Source organism: Cupressus sempervirens, chromosome 1, assembly GCF_028749045.1.
Source record: "Cupressus sempervirens isolate cs-2001-9-10 chromosome 1, ASM2874904v1, whole genome shotgun sequence".
Taxonomy (NCBI): domain Eukaryota; kingdom Viridiplantae; phylum Streptophyta; class Pinopsida; order Cupressales; family Cupressaceae; genus Cupressus; species Cupressus sempervirens.
In genome coordinates this window covers 820,881,141-820,908,100 of record NC_143118.1, presented here as the reverse complement: position 1 = coordinate 820,908,100, position 26,960 = coordinate 820,881,141, and the positions used below count along the sequence as shown (strand labels likewise).

The 26,960-nt window shown below is 32.4% G+C and overlaps 1 pseudogene; it reads right to left on the bottom strand.

Annotated features, from left to right (window-relative positions):
• Positions 1-756: 756 nt before the first annotated feature.
• Positions 757-25,169, bottom strand: LOC149580393 (ruBisCO large subunit-binding protein subunit beta, chloroplastic-like; annotated as a pseudogene).
• Between the last annotated feature and the right edge of the window lie 1,791 nt (positions 25,170-26,960).

Sequence of the window (26,960 nt, the reverse complement as noted above, 5' to 3'; positions counted from 1 at the left end):
ATGTTCAATTATAAAAGGTTCATTTCTTGAAGTTCATTTCATAACATGATTACACATGCAAGTCTATTTCTTAGGAATCTTTCCTATTCCAAAAAGTAGAGTCAAGGGTTCTGATGCTTAAATGGAAGTAAGATTGTTTTTTCTGACATCTAAATAACAAGACCTAGAAGTATTGTTTTCAAATTACTCTTTGATATTCATGTCACACATAGATTCTTGAAACTGAAGTAGATGTTAGAGCAAAACTATTTTTATGTTATTACCATTGGATTATCTTCTTGTAAAACAAATTTTGGGAAGACATATTGGACACTATTTGATTTTCCTATTAATTATGTCAATTTGTGTTAAGTTTGGGTTAACTTTTTATAAGGGATATTTCAAAGAAAACAAAAACCACTAAGATGGTGCATTCTTTATAGACTTGTAAACTAACATACATGGTAAATAATCCTATTGTCAATGAAAATGACATTGTAGTAGCTATGATAGATATTAGTATTCATTCAGTTTAAATATGATACAATATAATCCCTACCTATGTACAATACACATTAGAATTTAGAAAGGGTAGAGGGCCTAAAATAATTGGCATCACATCCAACTTAGGCTTGCATTTTCCTTCTTTCTTTATAACAAGGGCACTATGCAAATGCATAGTCATTGAACATCTTGATAAACCATGTTTGCAAGGACTTAAATGACACTAATTTGCATTTATTTCACCAATTAAGAAATTGGAAAAATAAAAATAAATTACATCAAATGAATATGCCATCTTACCTTAGTTGGATCAATAATTCTTGCAGCCATCAAATCTTCATAACCACCTGTACTAGCATTGTATCCATAGTTTGGATTATCATTGGAAAGGACCTATAAAAAGACAAGGATAGGGCTATCATTTTACTACCATGAAGACTAGAAAGAGCTATTTGCATCTAGTATGGCATCGAGAAAAAATGAATAAGATTGTACACCTAGGCACAATGTTAATTTACTTAAATTCAATAGGCTTCATAAGGACTAGAAAGAGTTGTCTACATTTAGGCTAATTTCCAATGAAATTGAATAGGGCATACCTAAGAAAAAGAGCTTAAATCAACAAGATTCTATTGAATAGCTATGAAAGAATTGAGTTTAAATATACTTGATTCTATTCAACATTTTCTCAGGAGTTGTAATAACCTTTTCAACCACAAAAATTCCATTTACTCCTACATTCTTTGCAATTAGTTTCACCAGGCAGCTCAAAGCTCATTTAATAATACCTACACCAATCTAAAAACACCAAAGAACTAACAAATTTTAGAGCCAGATGTTAAAAACACATTGTAGAGCTAAGTCTTATATGACAAAGAATTATTTACACATCCATTAAGGATTATAAAGCCACTGTCATGCCAACCATACTTGCTTATGTAGCAAATACAAAATTAAGCTACCTTATGTTCCTCATTTTCAAGTGTATCTCTAATAGCATCAACCTTTGTAGCAAGCCTCAAAAGAGCACACCCTTTACCAACAACAATTCCCTCTTCAACAACTACTTATTTATAGAAATTAATTAGTGGATTGCTCGAATACAATTAATATAACTTCAATTAATTTTTCATTCTACAAAGGAGGAGAAAATGATAGTAGATAAAAGAATTAGTCCTCTTTACACCATTGCAGAATAGTAAACAAAAGACTTTTTCATTCCATACACAAATGGCTTAATAGTTAATTTTTTCTACAATAGGAATTGGCATGGGAGTTTTACGCATTCATATCAAATGACAAAGTTATTTACAAAGAAGACTACCACACCTTTGTAGCATTTAAAGCATCCTCCATTTGTAACATTTTTTCCTTCAACTCTGTCTATGTTTGTGGTCCTACCTGTCAATCATACTTCTTATCATCCATCACCTAACTTGGCTCATGCTTATTTATTATCATAATGATATAGGCACAATAAAGCCTATCTTATTGAATGATATATATGCAACTAGTTATAGAGTAAATAAATATTATCTACTTCAATCTAAGTTAGCCAATGATTATAGAGGGCATATCATGTATAGAAAAAGGTATATTTTACATGAGTGACAACCTTAGGCTACATTATGATCATAATCAGACATCCATGAACAAATAGCCATCAGTGAAAACATGTTAACTCAATGGATTAGATAGGGCATATATTTGTGATAGGGTTCCTTGGGTAGTCATGAAAAGAAAAATATTGATTGGAAGAAATTAGAGAAAAGGAAAATAACATCAATAAATAAATAAAAAACTAACCAAGGAAACACCTATCATATCATAGGCTTTATATCACAGACTCAAAAATCATAACAAATGAAGGGCAAAGTCCAAATTTATAGGAAAATAAGAGCTGCACATAAGTAAAGGCAAGGATTGAGAAATATGGTAAAAATATATATCAAAAATAGTATTTTAATTGCTACAAGTAATTATAAATCAAATCATACATTTGTGAAGTGGAATTGAGAAGTGTTTAGTCATATTTTAGTTCTCAGAAATTATAATCTGACTTGGGTAGTGTTATGGTAGGAAAGCTTTCTAATATTTACCTTACTAAAGAAAAATAATAAGAGTTTCTATATCGCACTTTGGTATTTAAATAAATCTAGAAGTGCACTATATCCATTTACAAGTGGTTCAACTATAAATATATTGTGTGGCATTGCATATACTGAGAAAACCACAAAAATCAAAGTACACCAAAAAACCATAAGTAAATCAGAAAATTAAGCATTTATATCACAAATAAATTGTTTGGAGAATAGATTAGCAATAATTTTGGAAATAGGAGAGAGACATTACAATTTATAAGAATTACTAGTCAAGACTTTATCATTAACAAAATTTATCTGGTACTCATAGAAGTATTTAATAGTGAAACACTATAGAAGACTAGACACATTTCAATAACTTCACCTATATAACTGCAACTCCCCTAGATAGTTTAGAAATCCTTTCATTCAATTTTTCTTTCTCATAATCTTGTTTAGAAACCTAGAAATAAAGAAAATATTCAATTGTCAAATACATTCTACAAGCTAGGTTGACAATATCACAATTCTCTAATGATTTATTCTTCACCAATATATTGATACATGCTCAAAAAAAGATAGAGTGTTAACCATGATGAGATACTAGGTGCAGACAAAGGAGAAATAACATAAATAATACAACTAAAGTGCTCTAATTACAAAGCATAAGACTAATAGTCCATGTTAAGGACCAAAGAACATACACACACAAACAAGAAGGCATACCTCAATCATGCTCCTAATTTGATTAACTCTTCTCTCAATAGCCTCTTAAGTCATTCCATCACTAACTATTATTGTTGAATCTTTTGTCAGCACTATCTTGGTAGCAGTTCCTAGAACCTCATTTCCAATAATGTCAAGGGCCAACCCAACTTCATCTCTAATTATAGTGCTTGCATTAGAATACATGGTTCAAATGTTTATAGTTATCTATATTACTGAATAACATATTAGGAGAATGAACTCTAAAATAACATAATCCTAAGCTGACAACTTACTTTTTGCACTGAATTTAAACTAATGTTAAAAATATTAAAAAGGCTACTTTATTATGGCCTATGACAAACTGACCAACATAATTAACATTGGATAGAAAGATACCATGATAAATGATACCTCTAGTCAACACGACAATGTCATCCAAATACTGACTTCTCCTTTCTTCGAATCTAGGAGCTTTTAAAGCAGCAATCTTTAGTGCATCTTGAAGCCTATTGATGAAAAGGGTAGCCAAGGCTTCTTGCTCAATGTTATTAGTAATTATTAAGATAGGATAATCACCATGAATTGCATCTTCCAATATGCCAATCATATCTCTTGCATTTGTTATTTTCTTATCAACCAATAGGAGCTGTAGGTTGTAAAGAAAAATAAATTCATTTCTACGTAAAGTTGCCTGATTCCTAATACATGTCCAACCACTCTCTTACAATAGCTAAATGATAACTGCTCATTTTTTGAAAAGCTAAAAATGGAAAAAATGATTTCAATCCATATATTATTTACCTTACAATTCTCATACTCTCCTATCATCTTCTCACTATCTGTCAAAAAATATGAGGAAATATATCCATAATCAAATTGCATTCCCTCTACAATGTATAAATTATTTCTTGAACTTTTTCCTACTTCAAGGGAATTACTATACCCTTCCTACCAACTTTACTCAAGGCCTTTGCAATCATATTTCCAACTTCATAATTGTTCCTAGAACTTACTGGGAAAATACAATTAAGGAAAGATCATTACTGACGAGGCATGCAACGGTTAAAAAAAATAACCATTAAAAATAGGAAAAGAATTTTACTTTTGAAAGTTTCAAGAATGGAAAAAAATACAACTATATCCAAGTATATATGACAAACATGAAAATGCATATCTCACATACAACCATTGCAATCACTGATAAGAAACAAGATCAAAATTATATCTAAGCCGAATCAAAAGGAAATAACTAAGGAATGTTTTCTTCTAGAAATGCATAAGATAAAACATATTGGAGCACTCAAACAACTCACTCCAATTTGGATGAAATTTATAACATAATTCAATAAAATTTACAGGAAAATAAACATAGGATTTAAATTATAACCTTGTTCATAATATGAAGAATCTCATCAGAAATTAACATATATGTAAATGATCATACGTAATGGAAGGCATCTTCTTTTACCTTAATGCCTATCTCGGCCTTTGGCTCCTTGTCGCTTTCTTCTGAGCTCTCATCCTCCTCAGAGCTGCTCCCCTCAACTTTTTTTGTTGGTTGCTGCATTTTAGTGACCTAAAAATATGAAACACTACAATAATTATCAAGATTATGAAAAATACAAGAATATATATAGAGAAAAAATACAAGCTTTACCTTTCAAATATTTTCCATGTGAGATTATAGGCTATAAATCCAATGATCAAAAATGTGAAATATGTAGTGAGGCAATTACATGTACGATAAACTACATAGTAATTAATAGAATAACAAAAGTCCAAATACACAAGAATTTATATACACAAAAAAAAAGCTTTACCTTTCAAATCTTATGAACTTAATGTTTGGAGAAGCTAGAGAAGTTATAACTACATGCGGTTCAAAATAGACAACTAATATTATAAATTTCAAATCAAATTTGAAGGTGATGCATGTGTCTCATATGATATAAATTTCCATTTTTATGATATTGAGTATGTGAGATGAAACTTTGAGAAATATTAGTTTAGTGTTCAAAAGGATTAAAAATTGTAGGCACATGAATGTATATTTTTAAGTGAACTTGTTACATAGTGTTGTGTAAAATATAGAAGATCAAAATTCTAAAGAGTGTTTGTGAAATACGATGCATATGTGTCGGGTGTAAGATCACAAAATAAAAGAAGTTTCAAAGGAAAAACATAGCAATGTTATTATGTCACTGGAATGATTGAATTAAAGGAGGGAATGATCATAGGTTTTCACATCCTTTAGCATAGTTAACAACAATAAATAGGTCCAATAACATTACTGGTATTAGTCATAGTAATTCTTTCTTTGTTATGTTTTATGAAATAATTTGATAATTCTGCAATCAAGTTTATGGATTATATAGTTCTTTAAATCTTCCAATTTCTCTGAAAATATGTTGCATGACTAATTAGCATTATAAAAGTTAGTGATTTGATAGTGATTTTATGAAATGATTGAGTTTGGTAAAATATAAGTTTAAAGTAAGTTATATTTGCTGATGATTCAAAGGAAGATTTAATGATGAGACAAAAGACTTATATGAGATGGAAGTTGAGAAGTCATACCATTATATGAGATAGGTGGAATATCACTTGGTTCTAGCATTGCACTTAAAAGAGAATACATGGTATTAGCTTGGATAGATGACTCTAGCCACAGGTTGAAACATGATTGAAAACATGAGGGTGATACCATTTCATATCATGGGATGATTAGTTACTCTCCAAGGACACTACCACTTGTGATATATGCAAATAAAGAGGTAGACTAAGAGTGCATTGCACTTTTTATGACACTTAGGAATGTAGCTTCTTTATGTGATGCATTGGTCTTGGGTCAATCAATCTTAGTTAGGTGTCAATGTTGGGATTTCTCAGCAAGAAGTAATGAAACTAGTTGGGATTCATTGGAGTGACCTTGGAAGATATAAGAATGAAAGTTTTAGATGTTTAGGTGTTATTCACCATTTTACCAATCAATTTGGGTCCCTATTTCATCTAGAGATAAATTGGGACAAGATTCTTGATAAGGATTAGAGCATTGATAAAATTGGTACACTTGAGATTATTGCTTGGCAATCCTTTGTGAAGGAAGGCTCATTCCTTTAATTGTGAAGTTATTGGTTGGTTGCAGACCAGCCACACCACTCTATGGTTTGCCCTAATACTAGAGATTTGGTAAGTTCTTCTTGGCCAAGGTAGGGAGAGTTCATAGTCTCAGACTTGTGCATGCTTCTTCTAGCCACTTCTAAGGCAATCTAGACTGAGGCATTACTTGAAATTCATGCTAAGAATATAGGCCACTCCTATGCTTTGAATAGAGTGTTGAAATTGGTGATATTAGAATGTATTTCACAAATTCATGTTATGGGAAGAAGTAGTCCTAGATCAGTTTAGACCTACCACATGCAAAGTGTCCATTTTATGTTATTTTGAGCTTCACTTGATTTCAAGAATACTATAATATTCTCTACTTAACAAGCCCAACCATGTGAAGGTGGAACCTCATCTAGCCTCACCCCCCTCCCCCTAACATCAATCTAAATTTCCCATTATCATCCAATTACATACTTCATTCATTCACTCATCCATTTATGAACTATAACATTCAATCAATACAATCACATAACATTCATTAATATGATATAAAATTCATGTAGAACCTACCCCTAGGTTGTATTTTTGTTATCACTGTCGAACTTCTTTAGGGCTAGTTTTATGTTGATGTTTAGCATCATTGTTTTCAGACTATCAGATATTGTGCAATGGATTCAGTTGATATGTGATGAGATTACTTAGACTCTACATTTCATGTATGCATGATGATTATTACATTATTTTCAGTTATTGATTAGTTAGATGGTTTATTATCAAATGTGTTTTCTTATGGATACTTACCCCATACTTCCATGTGTATGGTCTGTGTGTTTATTCCTGGATGGCATTTTTGATGTGGTTAAGGAAGGGAGTCATAGTCACTTGCTAGTCAGGATCTACATGATGCACCACTTCCTGCCATTGCCTATTTAGCTTAGCATATATATATATATATATATATATAGTATGTACATGCATGGTTTTTATGAAGGTTGCAAGTACTGGGTATCGACTTCCTTGAATTGCTAGGATGAGTGTACCCTATCGCATTATCTCAATGGTAAGAGAGGGGAGATAAATTCTCTAGTCCAAATCCCAACCCTTTAAGCCATTTCAATTAGGACAAGTATCTGAGTTGAGTAACCTCTGAATGCGTCAAATGACGTAATTCATGATATTAACCCTTTTGATTTGATTTTGTATGTGTTTTTCTATAGTGGGTTTTTCATATTTTATTTTATGAGTCTTTGGTGTATTTTCTATTAATTAAGCCTAATTAAAAGATTTAATTAATGGTTTAATTTAATGGAAAATTAATATGGTATTTTAATATTTATTTTATTTAATTAATTGGGAAATTAATTAAATAAAAAGAATTAATTTGAAGATAAAAGTTATAATTTTAAAGTTGGAATGTGATAATATTTACTTAAGTTAATTAATATTTTAGCAATTAAGTTTTGAAAATGAATTTAAAACTAGAAAAGATATTAAAATTATTAAAAGATTTTAAATTGCATGATGTGTGCATGTGATAAAATATTAATATATTAAGATAAAACAAGTGGAGTTATTAAAGCGAGTGCATGAGATTTAAAAACTAATAAATTAAATAGAAAAGAGCAAAGTGAATATTAAATAAATTAATGTGCATTACATTAATATTTGTTCACATAGGAGTTTGCACTCTAATTATGCATGTGTTGTCAACAACACAGGAGTTAGCTCACAAATTAAGCACATGGTGTCTAAAACCTTATCACTCATCTAGAAGGTTGGAAAAGACCCATGCTTAGTTGTCAACACCTTTTGGTTGTTTCTAGAGACATTCTAGGTGCTTCGTGAGAGTTCTTTATAATGAGGCACTCTTAGAAGCTTAGGGGGGAGCATTTGTAGTGTGGTTGGAGGACCGGGAATGTAGGAGAAGGAAGGAGCTTGCTCTACAGATTCTAAGGGGAAGTGATTTAGCTTCAGTGTCCAGGTAGACACTTGTGACTTTGCTTATGTTATTTCTGCATCTTGCACTTCCTAACTTCTTCGCATCTTTTGAATGCTTTCTGCAGATTTTGCATATCTTGTTTGCATGTTTTTGTTATGGGTAGTTAAATTCTATATAAAAAATTTTCATATGCATAAATCTCAGTAAACTATGGGCTAGGGTTTTCAGATGCATACAAACAATTCTATTTAAAAATAAATAATGGGTAAATTTGTGAATAATTATTTAAAAAAGAAATTCTTAAGTATTAGAAAGCTTTTTTATTTAAAAGCTATGTATATATTCTTTTTTTAAAATATACCGATCTGCGTACCTATATATACATACATATATACATATATATATACATACATATATACATATATATATACATACATATATACATATATATATATATACATACATATACATATATATACATACATATACATATATATATACATACATATACATATATATATATATATTCATTGAGGCACTAAATATAAACTTGTAGTAGGAAAAACATTTATAAAAATCTGAATTGGTTAAGAAGAACGGTTTTATGAAAACGTTTAAAAAAAAAAGAATTATTATTATATGGTGGGGCGGCATGTAATTTCCCCTACCCCCATCGCCATTGAAGGTTGCGGCCAACGGTCACTCGTATCACTATCGTAGGTACTACGACTGTCGTCGTAGGCCTTGCAACAAGGTACGGGGGCCACATGATGCCTCTTTTAATATAAAAGCACCACAGTGATATATATCACTTCAAAGAAACTTTATAATTTTCTTTCCTCATTTTTTTGAAAAAATGCAGTTATATGATTCGAATTTTATAATTCAATTTTATATTAATAATTTATATATATTGATTATTATATGATATATATATATATATATATATATAATATTATATTAATGAAATTTGAATATTCAAACTAATTAAATTTTAAGTAAATAATATTGTTGTATATTAAAATTAAATAAATTTATTCAAATAAGGATTATTGGGATTATTTTAGGGTTCTTGAAATTGAAAATTGATTTATTGAAAATGATAGGTGATTTAAAAGTATAATTAATAATAATTTGTCAATTATTATTAAAGGAGGAGAGATATTAATATAGTTTTATATATTTAGAATTTAATAATTAACTTAATTAAATTTAGTTTAATTAAGGTTAATCAATAGAATATATTATAAATCAAAGTTTTTATGCAATTATTGTTTCGATAATATAGGGTTCATCAGAATTGCTAATTGATTATTGGAATTCAATGGGTAAGTTATTTATTGAAGATCAAAATTAAATGGGGGGTTAAACTTAATTGATCCAACTACTTAAACGAGATATCCACAGGGTAGAAGAGAGTCTTCTCGCTTGATAATAATAATTGAATTATTAGTTATGATATTAATAATTAAGTTATGTAATAGATTTTTAATTGATATGGTTCTTTTAACGAAGTTGTAAAGTATTTACATCGAAGTTGATAAGTCTTATTCTAATAACTTGAATAATGACTTTAGATATTTTAATGGCTATTAGTGATGATTTAATTATTATAATGATTAAGTTAAGAGACCTAAATTTTAGTAGAGTTTTTATTAAGAACTATTAGAATGATATAGAGTCATGGATTGTGTACGTTATTAATTAATTTAATTATATGATTTAATTAAGATTAATTAACAAAGCATGGCGTTTAAAGTAAGACTAGTTAATTTGTTGTTATAATCTTCTTATTTGAGGATTGATAACTGATGCAGGAGCATCCAGAGGTATAAGCGCAATCCCGTGTCACCCAAAAAAATGTACTTAGACTTAGTTTGTGTTTCATGTCTTTTTATTTTTGGATACCCATTTGGGTCAAATAAAGGTTCCAACTCTCACAGTTCAACTATCAGTGTGCTAGAAAATCTCGAAAAAATAGGAGCGTGCAATTTGGCCATCATTTTGGTGACCTAGAAGGTGTGAATTGGCCAGATGAATGTAATTGTGATTTAGAGCATTCCAAAAAAAGAATCAGGTCAATAGGCCCCACGGTTTGAAAGTTATTGCAGTTTTTTGGGTTTTGGAGACCTCCTAAGAATGGTTCAAAGTCAGGTATATGAAGTGGGTAGAGTTCTTGCAGAGTTATACATTTGTGTTGAAGCATAGAAGTGGAAAATCTAATAGGGTTGCAAATGCACTAAGTAGGAGACAATTTTTTCTTATAGTAATGCAAGTTGAAGTAGTTGGGTTTGATGAACTCAAGAATTTGTACCCCAAGGATCCTAATTTTGTGGAAGCATGGAAAGCTTGTAAAGAACCTATTTATGTAGATAGAACCAAGTGGTTAGACTATTTGATTTAGGATGGCATGTTGTTCAAGGGTAGTCAATTGTGCATTCCAAGAAGTTCCATGAGGGAAAATCTGATTAAGGAGAAACATAGTGGAGTGATGGCAGGACATTTTGGTCAAGATAGGACCATTGCCATTCTAAGAGAACATTATTTTTGGCCTCAAATTTCATAGGATGTGAAGAATTTTGTACAGAGTTGCCAGGTTTGTCAAGTTGCCAAGGGGTTTAGTCACAATACTAGCCTATATCAGCCATTTCCTGTTCCATCAAGGCCATGGGAGGACATAAGTATGGATTTTGTTCTTGGATTGCCAAGGACACAAAGGGGTAATGACTCAGTATTTGTGGTGGTTGATAGGTTCTCAAAAATGGCACATTTCATTCCATGCCACAAAACTCATGATGCTGTCCATATTGCAGACTTGTTTTTCAAAGAGGTGGTAAGACTACATGGTCTTCCAAGGAGCATAGTTTCTAACAGAGATACTAATTTTGTGGGGTATTTCTGGAGGACATTGTGGAAAAAGTTAAGAACCAACTTGAAATTCAGTTCCACGCATCACCCACAAACTGATGGGCAAACAGAAGTGGTAAACAAAAGTCTGGGCAATTTGCTGAGATGTTTAGTTGGGGATAAGCCCAAGGGATGGGATTTGATTCTACCACAGGTAGAGTTTGCTTATAATAACTCTATAAATAGGAGTACTGGAAAATCACCATTCCAAATTGTATATGGGAGTAGCCCAAGGATTGCACTAGAGCTGAGGAAGATAGAACAAGGGGAGAGGACAAGTGTTGAAGCTGAGGAATTTGTTGAACATATCAAGCATCTACATGAGGAGGTTAAAGCACACATTACCAAGATGGATCAAGAGTATAAAGCTAGGGCTGATCAAAGGAGAAGACATAAGGAATTCCAAGTAGGAGATTTAGTCATGGTGCACTTACGAAAAGAAAGATTTCCAGCCAGTACTTACAACAAGCTAAAAATGAAGAAATTTGGCCCCTGCAAAATTTTGAAGAAACATGACTCAAGAAATGCATATGAAGTGGAGCTGCCAGATGGTATTCACATTTCTCCCATTTTCAACATTGCAAATTTAACAGAGTATCATGATGATGGTGCAGATGAGGAGCTAGTGTTAGAACCATGTCCAATTCCTGCTTCTAAGAAGGAGGAGATAGAAGACATTCTAGATCATCGTGTGGGTAGGAGTACTAGAAATAGGCAGTATGAAGAGTATTTGGTCAAATGGAAAGGACGATCGATCGAGGACTCAACTTGGATTTCAGCAGCTGAGGTTTCCCATTTGGGATTTCCTCTACCATCCATAAAGTGACAGGGTCACTTTTGGATCTACCCTGGGTGTCTGATGCAGGAACATCTAGAGGTATAAGGGCAATCCTATGTGACCCAAAAAAATGTACTTAGAATTAGTTTATGTTCATGTCTTTTCATTTTTGGATACCCATTTGGGTCAAATAAAGGTTCCAACTCTCACAGTTCAACTATCAGTGTGCTAGAAAATCCAAAAAAAATAGGAGCATGTAATTTGGCCATCATTTTGGTCACCTAGAAGGTGTGAATTGGCTAGATGAATTTAATTGTGATTTAGAGAATTCCAGAAAAGGAATCAGGTCAATAGGCCCCATGGTTTGAAAGTTATTGTAGTTTTTTGGGTTTTGGAGACCTCATAAGAATGCTTCAAAGTCAGGTTAGGGGTATTCAATGACCTCAAAAAGGGCCAAAGAATGGGGGACAAGAAAAACTTGTCCATAGGGCTATAGAGTGCTTCAAGAGCTTTCTGAAAATGTAAACGGTTCATCAATCGAAGCTACAGTTCAAAAGTTATACCTCTCGGAAGTTCGATTACCATTTTTGGATTCTTCTAGATTTGCACCAACTTCTAACGCAGCTTTTGGAACCTTCTATTTGGTCGGTGGATACCTACTAGCACTTTCTAGAATGTACTCCTAGTCCTTAACCCTTTGGGGTCTATTTAAGGAGATTTTTGGCATTGTAAAAGGCAGTTCGGAGTGGAGTTTGAGAGGAGGTACTGAAAGGAGAAATTATCTCCAGATTTATACTATTGTAAGCCTTAGGGCATGTTTTGAAGAATATTTTCTCTGTACTATTTGTACTAGCTTATCTTCTCAGTCAATATAATTTTCCCCTTTTTTGTTGTGTCCATTCTATTCTTGGGTTGTGTCCCCATCAATAACGGGCTTTCTTATAATTTAAAAGAATAATGATTCTTTGGTTTTGTTTGGAAAAGTTGAATTAATGATAAGAAAGAGTTTTTCAATTAGTAACATTGATCTTAGCAAAATAAAGCAAATGATTTAATTAAGGGTCAATGAAGATTAGTTTAATGAGTAAATATTTATCCTTCAGTTATTCTTAGAATATTATTTTAAATAATGGAAGGATAATGCTATCGAGGGAACAAATGGGTTGACTTGTAGGTCAAATGATAAATCTTATATACTCGAAGTATACTTGCAAATAGAAATTAAAACCTCCATAATTTATTCAATTATGTAACTTTAGCAAATCAAAATATGTTCTTGCATTGTGTTTTCTCTGTGCTTCTTGCTTTGAGTTTTGGGTTGACTAGTTGTTGACTAGTTATAGGACGTCTACCAGAGGCTCAAGGGTTATGATTGTAATGAAATGTTGATATTATTTGATCTCGATCTTTCCCAACCCAACCATGGTAATGTGATGGTATGCTCTATGGAATGTTTGTATTTATAGATTTTTATTGCTCATCACTCTTCTTGAGTGAAGCTAAGTTATATGTACTTCAGACACTTCACTTAACCATTTTTGAGTCATCGATCAGTTATCCTTGGACTACTTTTCAGTCACCATGATGGGACTAAAATGTTGATTTATTTCTTGATGATGTCATGTTGTGACATGTTTTGACTCAACCATTTTGGAGTCTTTGATTAGTATGATTTTGATATATATTTTGTTTATTGAGAACCAATTGATACTTTTGATTATCAGTGATACCTTCAATTGCCAATAGAGAACTATTGTGGTCATGATTATCTATGAATGCTTTTCATTTGGTCATGGAGATTTGATGCTCATTTTATGGATTATCTTTTGGTATTTCTTTCCAGTCACTTGTATAGGACTGTGGTAATTTTGAGATTTATGATTCCATGAGCTTAGGGTAGGTTATCTACTTGTAGTGTCAGGAAGTGGCTTGCAATGGGGGCCAGGGCTCTAAGTGGCTGCCAGGGTAACTCATTGTAAGTTGTTTTAATAAGTGAAAACATTTACACTAAATGGGGATCAAATGAACCTAATAAGATAATTGTTTTTTCTCACCCATGCCTTGAGTGCTAGTATAGAATAGGATGGGAGTAGAGAGAATGCTTGGTTGTGACCTTGCATTCCATAGTATGCCTCATCTGTATGAGAGGATACTAGTGGTTGCATAGGGATCACTAGGGGGTCGGGGTCTATAAAGAGTCTGCCAGGGTAACTCTAGCGTGATATGTGCAATGACACTTTCCTCCTTGCATAGTAGGTTTCCTACGTGTCTTTGTGTGCCTCTGGGATTAGATGTCGATTTTGTGTTGGAACCTTTGAGTTAGTATACTTTTAGGATTCCTGGACTTAGAGAGTATTTATGCTATGTGATTTTGATAATCTATTTGGGACTTGAGATTATCTCCTCAGCATGGTGGGAGTGGACCATTTAGGTTCCACATGGTCAGGTGGTAGTGCTTTTTCACTCTTACCATTTGAGATCAGTCTGAGACATAGTGGTTGATGCATTCTTTGTTGGCATCTATCTTCATGGATTATGATGGTAGACATGTATCCTCATATTGATGATTTGCATATGTTAGATGATTTTATCTTATGCTTTACTTTGCATGTTAGATTTCTTTCTGCATATGATCTAGGATGTTTTAGGAGTGACATTCCTACTATGTTAATACCAATGATCTCTTCAGTGATTTGGAATTTTATGCACGGAGGGATGGCTAGGATCCATGAGGGTCTAGTGATGCTATTTACGGTTGGGAGGAACTGTGCACTTAGTTAATTATGTTTGATGATTTATAGTTATCTCTTGTGAGGATGTATCATGTATGATATGTGGATTTCATTTATGTTTTTGCATCATGGATTAGAATAGGATGATGCACTTTATTTTCACATATGTATATTCTTGAAAGCCTTTCATACCCTGTGGCATGTACAGTGGATGATTGAGCAATCATAAATGTAATGTATGAACATTGGACTTTTCATTATTGTTTCATGTGGATGTAGTATTAGATGGAAATATAATTGGTTATGTTAGAAGTGATTCAATGTTAAGGGATCTTTAAGAATGTAACCAGTTATGTTTGTATGTTCATGTTTATTTTCAGTTAAATGATGTTGTTGCTTTCACTACTATGTTATGAATGGTTTAACTTTCATGTTTAAAAATTAAAAAAAAATGCTACCAAACTTAGTGAAACTTTAGGTTAATTCTTTTGGATCCCTTGGTAGGGCATTAAATTTGGTATCAAAGCCTGAGTTTCAACATTGGGAGCTCTGGGTATATTGGAATGCCACTAGTTGTTAACTAGTTGAACAAAATGAAAACTTTGAACTATCATGTGTATCTCTTTCAAACTAAAAACTTGAAACTAGGTGAAATGAAACAGAACTTAAACTATTACTTGCATATTTTTCATACTTCAACACTTAGGTTTCAAACCCAAAATTATATTGAAAACCTAAACGAGGGAAAAACTGAAAATTGAAACTCATTTTAGTTGCAAAACATGTATCTTTTATCTATGTATTAAGGTAGTATGCCTTTGATTATCTTTGCGAGCATTATGTTGCTCTTGTTTAGAATGTTTTAGGGGATATATTTCAATAATTGTTAAAAGAATAAATGTTGGATCAATAAGATTTTTAGTTTATCATTAAACCAGAATCATATTGCTCTGAGCATGTTCTAGTGTTCTTAGTGGAATCATATTCCCCTACAGGGGGAAAGGGTTCAAGGAGACCCACATAATGAGTATCTTAGTTTTTCATTCTTGCAAGCTTCCAGGAGTAAGCCTAATTCTAGGGGGGGTCGATGTAGTGCCTACCCCTAGGTCACATTTTTTTTTATCATTGTCGAACTCTTTTAGGACTAGTTTTATGTTGATGGTTAGCAACATTGTTTTCAAACTATCAGATATTGTGCTTTGGATTCAATTGATATGTGATGAGATTACTTACACTCTGCATTTCATGTATGCATGATGATTATTACATTATTTTTAGTTATTGATTAGTTAGATGGTTTATTATCACATGTGTTTTCTTATGGATACTTACCCCATACTTGCATGTGTATGGTGTGTGTGTTTGTTCTTGGATGGCATTTATAATGTTGTTAAGGAAGGGAGTCGTAGTCACTTGCTAGTCGAGATCTACACAATGCACCACTTTCTACCATTGCCTGTTTAGCTTAGCATATATATATATTGTATGTACATGCATGGTTTTTATGCAGGTTGTAGGTACCAAGTACCAACTTTCCTGAATTGCTAGGATGAGCGTACCCTATCGCATTATCTCAATGGTAAGAGAGGGGAGATAAATTCTCAAGTCCAAATCCCAACACTTTAAGCCATTTGTCTTAATTGGAAATTAGGACAAGTATCTGAGTTGAGTACCCTCTGAATGCGTCAGATGACATAATTCATGATATTAATCCTTTTGATTTGATTTTGTATGTATTTTTCTATAGTGGGTTTTTTCGTATTTTATTTTATGAGTCTTTGGTGTATTTTTTGTTAATTAAGCCTAATTAAAAGATTTAATTAACAGTTTAATTTAATGGAAAATTAATATGGTATTTTAGTATTTATTTTATTTAATTAATTGGGAAATTAATTAAATAAAAAGAATTAATTTGAAGATAAAAGTTATAATTTTAAAGTTGGAATGTGATAATATTTATTTAAGTTAATAAATATTTTAGCAATTAAGTTTTGAAAATGAATTTAAAATTGGAAAAGATATTAAAATTATTAAAAGATTTTAAATTGCATGATGTGTGCATGTGATTAAAATATAAATATATTAAGATAAAACAAGCAGAGTTATTAAAGTGAGTGCATGGGATTTAAAAACTAATAAATTAAATTGAAAAGAGTAAAGTGAATATTAAATAAATTAATGTGCATTACATTAATATTTGTTCACATAGGAGTTTGCAAATTCTCGGAAGTTGTCATGTAGACAACATAGGAGTTTACACTCTAATTATGCACGTGTTGTCAACAACATAGGAGTTAGCGCACAAATTAAGCACATTGTGTCTAAAACCTTATGACTCATCTAGAAGGTTGGAAAAGACTCATGCTTAGTTGTCATATCTTCTGGTTGTTTCTAGAGACATTCTAGGTGCTTCTTGAGAGTTCTTTATAATGAGGCACTCTTAGAAGCTTAGGGGGAGTATTTGGAGCATGGTTGGAGGATCAAGAATGTGGGAGAAGGAAGGAGCTTGCTCTGCGGATTCTAAGGAGAAGTGATTTAGCATCAGTGTCAGGGTAGACACTTGTGACTTTGCTTATGTTATTTTCGCATCTTGCACTTCCTGTCTTCTTCGTCTCTTCTGAATGCTTTCTAAGGATTTTGCATATCTTGTTTGCATATTTTTGTTATGGGTAGTTAAATTCTATATAAGAAATTTTCATATGCATAAATCTAAGGAAACTATGGGCTAGGGTTTTTAGATGCATATGGACAATTCTATTTAAAAATAAATAATGGGTAAATTTGTGAATAATTATTTAAAAAAGAAATTCTTAAGTATTAGAAAGTTGTAAAGCCATACTAAGCACAAACTGAAAGATATATAACAAAGAATAATAAATGCAACAATTTTTTTTTAATATCAACTTAATATAAGTACAAATACATAGATTGAACCACTCTCAATCTAAAAATCTCAAAACGAAAGATAATGTTATCCAAGTACATATCCATTATAATGTGAATACCTATAAAGTTTAGTACAATAATGAAGTACAACATCTTTCTTAATCACTAATGTCAAACATATGGACACTATAATTAATTAATAACTGATTATAGAAGAAACTTCATTAATCATCCTTCGCTACTTGCTAACTAACTTGAAGCACCTATAAAACATACAAAAATGCAACACAACACAAAAAAAAAGGGGCTCAATACACACTAAGTTGAAAAGCGTATTCCAACTTCATACATGTTAGAATATATATATATATATATATATATATATATATATATATATATATATATATATATATATATATATATATATATATATATATATGTATATATATATGTATATATATATGTATATATATATGTATACACATATACATATATATATATATATACATACATATATGTATATGTATATGTATATATACACATATACATATATATATATGTATGTATATATATATATGTATATGTGTATATATATATGTATATATATACATACATACATATATATATATATATATATATATATATATATATATATATATATATATATCCATAATAAAGATATCTGTTCCACTTAACATAGTGCAGTTCCAAAATTAATATGCAAGAAGTAAACATTTACTTAATAATGCAAAATTTAAACTTGCACTAACAATAACCCATAAATGAATCATATATATACTGAGGTGTCATTGTTATGGCTCTAAGATTCTGCATCCATGTATGGTATGCTCATAGTCAACACATAACGGTATTCTCTATTATACTTGTCAACGACAGCATAGAGATATGCCTTGTTCTCCGTACTTAACCATATAGGTTTAAGTCATAGGTAAGGACAATTATCTTTTTAAACGTAATTAACCCACCCAATTTATTTTAAAGTTATCACTGAATTAATTAACTGAATAGGATAAACCAAATTTAACCACCCTGATATATGCTCATCACAGCTATTCTTAAAATACACATCAAACAGATATAAAATCAGTATAGAACATGATACTACATCCTTTAATCCATTCGTAATACATCTTATTCTATCATTTTCAAAAGTAACCTACATTACTATAACAACAGGAACAACACTATAATTTTAAGATCTCATAAATATAATTAACTAACAAATTACCTTAACAATATTCATCAACCCTTAATACTACACAATTGAACCTTGCTATCATAATAAACTAGATTAATCTTCAAAATGACTAAGATATTAGAATTAGAGTAAATATGATATTCTTGTTTTAAATGACATTCATAAAACAAATATCATAAATCTAATTTTTTTTAAAAGCAATTTCCAATTTAATAATGAACAGTATAACATAGTTAGAAATATAATTCCAATTCTCATACATATGATGTTCACATAGTAGATATCTCAATCCCATTCCATTCCAGAATACAATGGTTATTCAATTCGAATTCTTGCTAACTATAATCATTAATTAAGTTATCACGTACTACCATAAAATAGTTTTCTACAACATCCAAGTAAATAACAATTCAATCATTACCAATATTTTCATACAAATAAACTTAATCAATAATGTTAAGTTTTTTTTATATCATATATCAAAATTCTAAATTGCAAATTCTATTTATAATCGGCTTTCAAGATGAAGCCTTTTATTTTAATTACTACACAAACAAGTTCGACAAAACTACTGCCCAGTTACAACTTACCAAACAACATAAAACAACTAAAATCTCAATAATATAAGTAACTCCAGAAACCTAATCATTTTTTTATTAAAAAGCCCGATTACACAAGGTATCGGCTATTCCATTGACAATTTCCTATATGTCAATGACCACAATAATTGTGTTGTCAAAGTAGAAATTCAACTATGGTTTAAAATTGCTAATGAAATCTACAGTGATAATGTCCATGACTGATGTCACAGGTCAGCAACCATCTAAATATCCAAATATCGTATAACACCAAAACAATCGATAAGTAATTCAAACCACAACCTTTGCTCAAAAACATCCAATTTAAGTTAACTCTCATCTCCACAAGTTTTCTAAGTCAGAGTTTTAGTTCCAAACCAATGACTTTTAATGCATATCCAAGAAACAAAACACAGATCCAAAGTATTTGGTAAAATGTCAATACTTAGTGATAGTTCGTAAACCCCAAGTGATTTCAATAGGTATAGACTAATTGACAATATTTCCATTCTCATCATACCTCTTTACCATTTCAAACTAATTTAACATAGTTAAATTCCATGCTAACTGTTCGATAAAATGTCTTGGTTTTATACTAAGTAAATTCAACATTATTTTAACATTACAGGTTAACTATTTGACAAAATGCCTCAGCTCTTGACTATGATCATGAGCTCAAAACTTAAGTGAAATCTAATCTAAGGCCGAGCCTCTCACATCTTAATCATATAAGAGAGCTTTGATTCATGGGTGCTCACAGAGCTCGATAGGAGGTTTTTAAAAACATATATGTTATTACAAAATCTGCTAGCATGATAACTATCATACGCATGAATTCTCACCCAGCTCAATTCTAAGGAATACACATGTATGTTTATATATTTACTACCCATATCCAAATATAAATATATATAGAACTTATCAATTTAATTGCCCAACCCTGCATACACCCATACTTGGGTATCGATAAGCATATTTTAACCACAGATTTCTTATTTTCTTTGACAAACTAACACTACATGAATAGTAAAAGATCTAGTTTAGAAAAATGCCCCCTACCTCAAATCACAGTAGGTGGAAAAACCTCAAATACACTTGATACAAAACCCAAAATGTCCAATTGAAAGCAATCTCCATAGAGCTACTACACAAAACTTGCAACCGACCTCCACAATGAAAGATAACAACGAAAAATCAAACATCAAATAGAAAATAACTCCCCTTGAGAAATCTCCTTGCTTGACTTCATAATGAAGGATTTCTTTCCAATTGAAACCCTTCATGATGCTGATACTCCAGTAACAGAACACAAATGTTATGCATTCGCAGAGCAATGAGGCCAAATTATCAGCATTGCTTCCTCAAAAATTCAACTTGCAAAGGTATGGCTATCAAAACCATTAGTGCCATAAAACCTCATTAATCTTAGATTTAATTCATTAGTGACACAACGCAGACCAAGTACATGAGACTGTCCCATTACCACTTCCATATTCTAGCTTTCAAAACAATAAACATATTACCTTTAAACATAGCATTCGAAACAAATGCAAAAATCCCTTCATATGATAGTATACAAAACCCATTAGGTTTTATAAATATAAACCTTATTTCATATAATCAAAAACATTTGATAAGACATAAACAATGGGTAAATGGTATTAGCCACAGGTTTAAACCCCTACCAAAAGAACACAAGGTATATAAATACTAATAACATTAGGATATTTAGCCCTTATCAATAAAAAGAATTTATGTAAGAATAATCGAACTAATTAAAATTACATAAACATATTTAAGATGAATTACCCCACTAAAATCACAATTGAATTCATTTCCTTAAGTTATAAAATCAAATAGAACTATTTTATAAACAATTGTATCTAGGCAAAGAAAATTCATATAACATATCCTGAATTTAACATTGGCCAATAAATAACTCGCAATGTTTAAAAATTAGTTTTTCCAAAACAACTGAAGTAAAACTTTCTAATATTAATCCAAAAGTATTGTGCATACACAACAATAATGTAAAATCAGAGATATCAACATGATAATCTTAAGACAACAATATGTAACTGACTTAAACTCTTGTTCTTAGAATATAAAAAACCAAGTTCTAGAGATAACATGACCATAACACCAAAAAGAAACTTATAACCACAAGTCATAATATGCAAAAAAACCAAAGTAGTGGTTAGGCATGACACCCTCCCCCACTAGGATTTGACTTTCTCTTGGAAGTCAGCAAACAAGTGCAAATGATCTACTCTCATCATTTCAGTGTCCTCCCAGGTCACAGATGTTTCATCATTGGGGTCCCATAGGACCTTTACCTGCCTTATTTCTCTTCCTCTTAAACTCATAGTTTTGCTTTGCATGATATATACTGGTTCTAGCATGATTTGACCATCCAAAATCTACAAATTTTTCCAATCAAGCACATGAGCAATATTAGGTATATACTTACGTAAAACTAAAATATGAAATATATTATGTATGCGTGAAAGACTCGGTGGCAAGGAAAGTTTGTAGGCAATAGGTCCAATCCATTCTAGAATTTCAAATGGACCTACAAATCATGGTGCTAACTTGCATCCCTTTCCATAGCGAATTGGACTCTTACGTGGTCTTACACAGAGAAACACTTTATCACCCACCAAGAATTGATGGTCAATTCTATGCTTATCCGCATATCTCTTTTTTCTATCTTGAGCAATAATAAGATGCTCTCTAATCCTCTTAACCTGTTGCTCCAAATCTTGCAACATATCAGGTCCTAAAAGAGTCTTGTCTTCCAAATTATCCTAGCTAAGAGGTGTCCTACAACGTCTACCATACAATGCTTGAAATGGTGCCATCCCTATGGAACTGTGATATCCATTGTTATAAGAAAATTCTACCAAATGTAGATACTCCTCCCATTTATTCTGTCTATCCATTACATACATCCTAAGCATGTAAACCAAAATATAGTTGACACGTTCAGTTTGTCCGTCAGTTTCTAGGTGATAAGATGAACTAAAATTCAGCTAAGTACCTAACTCATGCTGCATGGATTGCCAAAGAGAAGATGTAAACACTCAATCCCTATCAGCAATAATCTTTTTAGTAATTCCATGTAACTTAACTACTTGTTACATATAAATCTTGGCAACTATTGCTACATTATAGGATGATCTAACAGGAATAAAATGAGCAACCTTAGAAAATTGGTCCACTACCACCATAATAGCATCATGGCTATGAGCTGTAATAGGTAATCCAGTAATAAAATCTATAGAAATGGTGTCCCGTTTCCATTTTGGAATACTATGTGGCTACAATAACCTTGCAGGGTGCTGATGTTTAGCCTTTACCTGCTGACATTCCAAACAAAGAGCCACAAAATTCTCTATGTCTCTCCTCATTCCAGGCCAATAATAATGTGGCTTAAGGTCAGCATGCATTTTCTTGACACCCAGATGAGCTGAATATGGTGCTTTGTGGGCCTCAACCATAACCAGATTTCTCAAATCACCCAACTCAGGAATGTACACACTTCCTCTATACAACAACAAACCTTCAGAATTCACTAAATACCCCTCAATATGTCCTTCCAAGATGCTACCACTGTCCATAACAGCCTTAACATCCTAGAACCAATGATCTGTGGAAAGGTTTTGTAAAATCTTATCCTTAAGATCCACTGTTAGGATTAGAGAAGATAATGCATGTCGCCTTCTACTAAGTGCATTAGCAACCACGTTCTCCTTCCCCTACACATACTTAATCTCAAAATTGTATTCACACAGGAACTCCATCCATGTTCGCTTCCTAGCATTGAGGTCTAGTTGTGTGAAAATATATTGAAGGCTATGGTGATCAAAATGTAACTCAAATCGTTGTCTCAGAAGAAAATGTTGCCACTTGGTCAAAGCATGCATAATTGCAGGAAGTTCAAGATCATGAGTAGGGTAATTCACCTCATGACTCTTTAAATTTTTGGTCTCATAAGCGATAACACATCCATCTTGCATTAACACTGCCCCTATGCCATCCAAAGATGCATCAGTGCAGACCACAAAATCCTTAGCTGAATCAGGGACTGCCAGAACTGGTACACTGGTCAAACATTCCTTAAGTTTTTGAAATGCTACCTTGCACTCATCTGACCACACAAATTTCTTCCCTTTTTTCTAAAGAGAATTGATAGGATGCTCTATTCTGGAGAAGTTTGACACAAATCTGCCATAATAGCTTGCTAAGCCCATGAAACTTCGAACCTCGGACACATTTGTAGGTACTGGCCAATCAACAATAGCCCAAATTTTGGATGGATCTACAGAAATTCCATCCCCAAAAATAATATACCCCAAGTAACAAATCTCCAATCTGAAGAATTCGCACTTCTCAGGATTGGCATACAGTCTGTTCCTACAAAGGTATTCCAAAACTTGCTCTAAATGTTGCTCATGCTCCTCAGCAGAGTTAGAATACACCAAAATATCATCTAGAAAAACAACTACAAACTTGTCTAGGTAAGTCCTAAACACACCATTCATTAGGCTCATAAAGATAGAAGGTGCATTTTTTAACCCAAAACGTACCACTGTGAATTCATAGTGCCCATACCTAGTGCGAAAAGGTGTCTTATGAATATTAGCTTCCTAGATTCTAAGTTGATGACATTCAAATTTTAGATCAATCTTTGAAAAGACTTGGGCACCCTTGACTTGGTCAAATAAGTCATCAATTCTAGGCAAAGGATAGCTATTCTTAATAGTGACCTTGTTTAACTATCTATAATCAATACAAAGTCTTAAAGAGCCATCTTTCTTCTTGACAAAGATTACTGGAGCACCCCATGGTGAAACACTTAGACAAATCAAACCTTTCTCCAAAAGCTCCTCCAACTAAAATTTAATTTCAACAAGCTCTTGAGCTATCATTTTGTACGGAGTCTTGGAAATTGGTTTCATTCCTAGCACCAAATCGATTCAAAAATCAATTTCTCTTCTCGGAGGTATTCTAGGAATCTCTTGAACAAAAACATCTGAAAAACTCTGCAAAACTGGATGATCGAGAGAATACCTCTTAACCATAGAATATTCTAAATTGTTTACTGAAATGGAAAACAAACTATAGCCTTTCTGAGCACACCTTGCCAATTGCTTGGTAGAAATTGTCCTCAAAGAGATGGGTCTCTTGATTCCAGCAATAACTCTAGCTAAACCAAAATCATCCAAACAATTGATTGACTTATCCTTGCAATTCATAATAGCTTGATGTTGTTCTAACCAATCCATTCCCAAAACTATGTCATATGAACCTAAAGGTATAACCCTAAGGTTCATTGAAGTAACAAAACATGTCATATGAATCGTACAGTCAAGAGCAACAATATTCGTATTCACCCTAGAACTCGATGCTAACTCCACTTGCCATCTATTCCTTGCCCTAACCACAATAATACCACTATTTACAACTAAAGCAGAAGAAATAAATGAGTCTGTAGCTCAAGAGTCAAATAAGATAGATACTTTCATACCTTGAGTATTACCCTAAGCTTCAATAACTGTGTTCTGGTGTTTGGCTTGCTTCTAATCCAGGGTTGCAAAGATACAGTGGTTCCTGGAAAAATCTCCAACTGTCACTTTCGACCTAGCTAGCTTAGGTCCAACCTTCGGCTTATCCCAGTTAGGGCACTGAGACTGGTAATGACCTAACTGTCCATAATGAAAACACTCAACAGATTTCTTGAATCCCATGTTCTGACCAGAAGGATTTGGAGATGGCTTATTACTCTGCACACTCTGAGGTGGTTGAGATGGTCTAGGCTATTCTGAACCCTTGGAGTCCTTATCAAAATTTTTCTTCTTAAATATCCTGCCTGAAAAACTTGATTTCACACTACTCTGCGGAGGCTTTTGACTCTTACTGACATACATAGTAGGTGGATTCATGCTAGTTTTGTATGAAGCCCCATGATAACTAGACTTCATCTCAATCAACTTTTCTCGCTCTGAAGCTTCTTGCATGTCAAAGGTCAAAAAGTTCTCACTTCCTCCCCAATCTTGGGCATAAGCCCTCTAATGAAGTGTTGTATCATAGCCTTATCATTTTCTGCCCAAATAGAAATTTTTTTAAGCTCGTAGAACCTATGTTCATAAGCTTTCACTGTAGAGCCAGACTGCATAATCTAAAAGAACTCCTTTGCACAGGCCTACCACCAGTATTCAAACATGAACCTCTCCTTCAAATGCTCTACAAAGAGTTCCCATGTAACAAGAGAAATGTCGATGCCCAACTTCTCCAACTCCTGTTCCCACCACAAGGAACCAAATCTCCTCAAATGCATAACCATCCATCTTACCTTCATGTTACTCAAGTAACGATGTAAGAAAAAGCATCACTCAATATTCAGTAGCCAAGCTTCTACTGCTGTACCCTATTCTATACCATAAAATAACAACCCTTTCATCTTGGAAAGATCCTTGAGCTAAGCTCTTACCATTGGATCATCCTCTATAGGAAGGTTAATACCCTACACAAGAAGTCTTCTATCATTCACTCCCCCACCAGGAATCTGGTTGTTAGTCTCAATATTATAGAGACGTTCGAGTATCCTCTGAAGTATGATAACTTGGTCTGCCTGGTTATCCTGGTTGTTTCCAACCCTACCATTCTTATCAAACTGACCAACTCCAGCATCATTCTAGTGCCTAGGACCTCTACCACGGCCCCTACCCCTACCTCTGCCTCTGCTAGCAAGGTTATCCTCAGGAATACCATGTCCTCGAGTTCCTCTAGTGACAGGAGGCATGATAGCAACCTACAAATAATTAACTATTAATACACATCGATAACGGGTTAAAACCTATAACCCAAGAGTCCTGGATATACTAACCTCCCTCTGATACCAAATGTAAAGCCATACTAAGCATAAATCGAAAGATATATAACAAAGAATAATAAACACAACAAATGTTTTTTTTATATCAACTTAATATAAGTACAAATACATAGATTGAACCACTCTCAATCTGAAAACCTCAAAATGAAAGATAATGTCATCCAAGTACATATCCATTATAATGCGAATACCTATAAAGTTCAGTACAATAATGAAGTACAACATATTTCTTAATCACTAATGTCCAACATATAGACACTACAAGTAATTAATAGCTGATTCTAGAAGAAACTTCATTAATCATCCTCAGCTACTTGCCAACCAACTTGAAGCACCTGTAAAACATACAAAAATGCAACACAATACACAAAAAAATGGGGCTCAGTACACATTGAGTTGAAAATTGTAATCCAACTACATACATGTTAGAATAAGCATATATATATAACCATAATGTAGATATCTGATCCACTTAACATAGTGCAGTTCCAAAATTAATATGCAAGAAGTAAACATTTACTTAACAATGCAAAATTTAAACTCGCACTAATAATAACTTGTAAATGAAACATATATACTGAGGTGTCATTTTTATGGCTCTAAGATTCTGTATCCATGTATGGTATGCTCATAGTCAACACATAAT